The sequence below is a fragment of the Macaca mulatta genome, chromosome 5, assembly GCF_049350105.2.
Source record: "Macaca mulatta isolate MMU2019108-1 chromosome 5, T2T-MMU8v2.0, whole genome shotgun sequence".
Lineage (NCBI taxonomy): Eukaryota > Metazoa > Chordata > Mammalia > Primates > Cercopithecidae > Macaca > Macaca mulatta.
The window spans coordinates 136,594,305-136,600,304 of record NC_133410.1 but is presented as its reverse complement, the minus strand read 5'-3'; positions in this window follow the sequence as shown (position 1 = coordinate 136,600,304).

Below are 6,000 nucleotides of genomic sequence, written 5' to 3'. Positions count from 1 at the left end.
CTTTTGCATTTTTCAGTGGAACATTTAGTCCATTTACATTCAAAGTTAATATTGATATGTGAGGTTTTTTTCCTGTCATAGCATTGTTAGCTAGTTGCCATGGAGTTTCAATTATGTAACTGCTTTATAGGATCTGTGAGTTTTGTACTTATGTGTTCTTTTGTGGTGGTGCATATTGCCCTTTTGTTTCCATGTTTAGAACTCCTTTGAGCATTTTTTGCAGGACTGGTCTACTGATGACAAATTTCCTTTGCATTTGTTTGTCTGGGAAAGACTTTATTTCTCCTTCACTTACGAAACTTGGTTTGGTAGGATATAAAATACTTGGCTAGCATTTTTTTTTCTTTAAGGAGGCTAAAAATAGGTCCCCAATCTCTTCTGGCTTGTAGGGTTTCTGCTGAGAAATCTGCTATCAGTATGATGGAATTTTCTTTATAGGTGGTTAGTCTTTTCTCTCTTGGCCAGTCTTAGAATTTTTTCCTTCTTGTTGACTTTGGATAGTCTGATGACCATATGCCTTGGTGAAGTTCTTCTTGCAATGTATCTTCCAGGAGTTCTCTGAGTGTCTTATATCTGGATGTCTAAATGTCTCCCATGGCTAGGGAAGTTTTCTTGAATTATTTTCTCAAATAGGTTTTCCGTACTTTGTACTTTTTTTTTTTCTGGAATATCTATGACTCATATTTATTTAAGACCTTATTTTAAAAAATTATTTTAAATTTTTGTCTGTCTAATTAGAAGGGCCTGTCTTTCAGCTGTCAAATTCTTTCTTCCACTTCGTCTAGACTGTTGTTAAATATTTCAACTGTATTTTGTAATTCCTTCAATTAATTTCTCATTTCCTAAAGTTCTGTTTGGGTTTTTAAAATGATGTCTCAGCTTTCATATCTTGAATTGTTTTTCTGATTTCTTTGTGTTGGTTTTCAGCTTTCTCTTGAATCTCATTGAGCTTCTGTAAAATCTACTTTGAATTTTTTTTTTTTTTGAAACAGGGTCTTGCTCTGTCACCCCAGTCTGGAGTACTTTGAGTTCTTTATCTAGTATTTCAAAGAGTCTGTTTTGGTTGGGATCTGTTGCTGGAGAGTTAGCATAATCCTTTGAGGGTGTTGTATCGGTTTTTTTGTTTTTTTTTTTTAAATTACTTTCAGTGTTGTTTCTCTTGTTTTTTCTCACTGGAGAAGCTATCTCTCCTTATATATATATTTTTAACTTGCTTTCATTTCATTTGTTTCTCCCTTGAAGGGAGGTCTATAATGTATTTTGTGTAGGGTGCTTTGGTTTTGGTTTTGGGTAATTTTGGTGGCAGAGTCTAAGTTGCCTGGTTATAGATAATTTTTATATGGTGGCTTTTCCAAACACTGTGGCAGCAGGGTACTGGGCATATGAGCATCCTCATTGGCTCCTGTGTGGCTGGGGTGGAGAAGGTGTTAGGAAACCTATCTTATTCTCCAGAGTTGCATGCTTGTGTCAGCAGATTTCCTATTGTGTTGTTCCATTTAACTTCCAGGCCAGTAGGTGATGCTTATGGTAAGAGTCAGTTGTGGCTGATGCAGATGGGTATATACTTGATCCTTCTTTACTGGGAGAAACCCTCTGTTGCTTCAGGCATGGGCTATGGAATGTACAGTGGTCTGAGCTCCCTGATAAGACCTGGAGAAGGGCAAAGATGGGTGGGATCAGACTGGGCAGGCCTGCCTACAGGTTCTCCAATGGCAGCAACAGGCACCAGCTCCAAGTGGGTGGGGGGTTTCCAGTGGGTGGATCTCCACGGACCCAAGTTCTCTGCATGGAAAAGGGGCAGTCTAACCTCCTAATCTAGGAGTGGGTGCTCCAAATGCCTGAAGATATGACCAAGCATTGAGTGGATAGAGCATGACTGCAACTAAGATCTGTGCACCTGAAGGGGTGGGATGGCTCAGGCTCCTAATCCAGGTGAGTGGGTAAGCCAAATGCCTAGAAATATGTCTCAGCAAGGAGCTGAGAAACTGCTGCTGCAACAAAGACATTGCAGGGGATAGGAGGGGTAGCTCAACCTCCTAATTCGGGGAAGCAGGTGTGCCTCAAGCAGTTACAGGTAGTTAAACAGGCATGAGTGGGGCAGGAAAGGGATCTCCTGCAAACCCACTAGGAATGCTGGGTGATGGTTCAGCAGTTACTGCATTGCCTATCTAAAAGTGATATATTGGCAGTTGGTGCCAGGGAGAGGCCATTTCTTGATGGTCCACACCTGTTGCACTAAAGTGTTCACTGAATGCAGATGCCGGGGAGAGGCAACTTCCTGGGCATGCATATTAAGAGAGAAAATGGCAGAGTAGGATGTTCCAGGGGCACTCCACTGGAAAAAGGAAGAAAGTCTCAGATGGGTGTACATACAACTTCCTAAACACGCTGCACATGTTCACCTCCCAAGCAAAAGGAGGGCACTGTGCATGCAAGCAGCCCATCCTAAGGGAAGAGTCATGGGAAAAAGGTGAGCCTATAAAGTAGGATCACAGTTAAATGTCACACTTGACCTTCAGGTGCCAACTTAGGTCTCTTCCAAGTGAACTTTCCTTTCTTTCCTCTTCTAAAGCCTTTCTAAATAAACTTCTACTCCTGCTCTGGAACTTGCCTTGGTCTCTTTTTCTGCTTTATGCCCCTCAGTCAAATTCTTTCTTCTGAGGATGCAAGAATTGAAGTTGCTGCAGACCTGTATGGATTTGTTGCCAGTAACTCAGATACCTTCCACTGGTAACAAAATCAGGTATAGATAAGCCCAGGGCAGGAGCAGAGAAACTACTACCACAAGAGGGAAAGCAGGGGTGACTCAAACTCCTAATCCATGGGAGTAGGTGTGCCAAATGCTTGGAGTTACATCTGGGAGTGGAGCAGAGGGAGTGCTGTTGCACCAAGTTCTTTGTGTGTGGAATGGGAAGGTGGCTTAAACTCTTATTCCAGGGGGCAGGTGCACTGAAAGCCTGGAGTTACATCTGGGCATGGAGCAGAGAGTGCACCACTGTATCAAGATCTGTGCACAGGAAGGAAAGGGCACCTCAGGCTCCTAATCTAGGTGAGCAGATGCCCAGTGACCTGGAAATGTGTCCACTGGTGAACAGTGAACAACTGCTGCTATAACAAAGTCTTTGCAGGGAAAGGGATGGGCAGCTCAGGCTGCTAATCCAGATGATCCAGTGCTCCAGATTCCTGAAGATATGCCTGGGTGTGGGGGCAAAGAGGGCCCTGCTGCACCAAGTTCTCTACACAGTAAGGGAGGGGCAACTCTGTCTCCTAATCTAGGCTACTGTGTACTCTGAATGACTGAAAATGTACCCTGGCAAGGAGTGGAGGTACTGCTGGTGCAATAAGGTCTTTCCAGGAAAAGGGAGGAGCAGCTCAGGCTGCTAATCCAGGAACGTGGGTGCTCCAAATGCCTGGAATATGCCTGGGTTTGGAGTGGAGAGAGTGCCACTGTACCAAGATCTTTGCACAGGAAGGGAAACGTGACTTGGGCCGCTAAAGTTACTCTGAGTGAGTGGGACTACGAGTGTACTGCAGAGAATGCACCCCTGACACTGATGTCTTTGCAAGGAAAGAGGAATTTGACCCATTGCTCCCAATCCAGGCAAGACAGAGTGGAGTCCACCTCCCACTCCTTGTAACTGGTGGGGCACTCTTCCGACTGACCAAGGGAGCAGGTAGGGTACCCAGACACATGCAGACTGGTTCTAGCTTGCAAGGCTGTCTCTGGTTTCAAGTCTCGCCACCCATGATAAACCTCAGCGTCAGCAACTCTCCTGCGGCTCCAGTCCTCTAGTCCTGCGGTGGTAGGGAGCCCAATTCCAACGACTAGTGTTGGGGCACTCTCCATACTCGCCGCTGAATTCTGGCCATGTGGACCATTTCCTGCTCAGAGCATGTGCTCCAATCCCCAGACAGAGACAAACGCCTGCAACGGCCCCTTCTGCCACGTGGCCAGTGACTTTGTATAAGCCCCGATTAAAGATTGCGTCCTCATCTCAGTTCCAAGTCCAGTAAAATGGCTGCAGCTTTTCCTGGTGTCTGTCTCTTAGCCTCTCCCCAGGTTATCTCCCGGGGTTTGAGAGAAACAAGTTATTCTCCCTTGGCCTGGATTGCACGGATTCCTAGTGGAAAGGTGAGTCACGGAAACTGGCTCTCTGCCCCTCTCATGTACTGGAGTGTCACTCACTTTTATCAGCCAGAGACTATCATGGGGGCCACTTGTCCACCTTCTCCTCCTCAGGATCTGGGGTGTCTTTTGCTATTCCCGTGAATTTCCGTGTGTGTGTGTGCGTGTGTTTTAGCTCACAGAGTGGATCTTTATGCATTATTTTGCTATTTCCAGGTGGCTGAGGCACACCATCTTGGGAAAATTCCATTATCAATTTATGCCATTAATTCCCTCCAAGTTCTTTTGGTTTGTTGTCTATCTCTACTTGGATGAGTATGTCATTAAATCATCATTTTCAGTATATGCATTAAAGCATATAAACTAACACTTTAGTTGCATGCTACCAAGTCTTAGATGCAGCTTCCATTTATTTAAAAATTGTTGATCTCTTACTATGTGCCAGGCATCCTTGTAGTTGTATGGGAAAGATAATTGCTGCCCTTATGGAGTGGGAAGATACATTTTACAGTTAACATATATACATACATGCACACACATATATATATAGGGATAGATGCAATGGGAAAAATGGAGTATATTAAAAAGAAGTTGGAGTTTAAGGGGTACGGTTGCTAAAGTAACTTAATATTGACTGTCATTTGAAGTATCTTCTAATTTTCAACATGATTTTACATTTCTAAAAGTTAATTCTTTCAATCCAAGCATACGGACATTTGGCGTGTCTTGGAGTATCTACATAATTTTTTAAAATTAAAAACATTTCAAAACTGGTATTTATACATATTAGTGGAGTATATGTGGTATTTTGTTACATGCATAGAATGTGTAATGATAAAGTCAGGATATTTAGGGTATCTGTCACCTCAAGTATTTATCATTTCTGTGTTGGGAACATGACCAGTTCTCTGTTCTAGTTACTTTGAAATACATGCGTATACTGTTAACTATAGTCACCATACTCTATTTCATAGGTGATTTCTAATCTTGTCTCATACGGTGATTTCTCTTGTCTGAAAAACTATTATGATCTTCAGTTTTAAGTTTTGCTTTGTGGTCTACTATAATGAATTTTTGTAAATATGTTATTCCATGTGTACTTGGAAAAGTTTTACCTAATAGTCCAGTGACAGTTTATTATATATTACTGAAAAGATCCAGCTTTTAAATTTTGCTCTATTCTTTTACATATTTATTCACCATGCCCGGCTTTTAAAATTTTTTTGTGACAGGGTTTCACCATGTTGCCCAGCTGGTCTCAAACTCCTGGGCTCAAATGATGTGCCTGCTTCAGCCTCCCAAAGTGCTGGGATTACAGACGTGAGCCACCGCACATGGCCTATTACTATTCTTATGGGTTTCAGCTTCTCATTGTGAATTGCTTCATATATTTTGAGGCTGTTTCAGAGTTATAATCCTGGTGAATTGCTCCATTTATCATTGTTAAAAGCTTACTCTTTATTCCAACACTCCCTTTATTATTTTACCTTAAAATCAATTTTAAGGTAATTCCAAAGCAAAATCAATTTTATCTGATTGTCACACTTCTCTTTTGATAGATTTTTAGTATATCTTTTCCCACCTATTTTCAACTATTACATCATTATGTTTAAGAAGTGTCTGTAAACCATATGTGTGTGTGTGTTTTTGTTTTTTTTTTTGGGATTCTCCTGCCTCAGCCTCCCAAGTAGCTAGGACTACAAGCGCACGCCACCACACCCGGCTATTTTTTTTTGTATTTTTTAGTAGAGATGGTGTTTCACCATATTGGCCAGGCTGGTCTTGAACTCCTGACTTTGTGATCTGCCCGCCTCGGCCTCCCAAAGTGCTGGGATTACAGGCGTGAGCCACTGCACCCCACACCCGGCCCACAT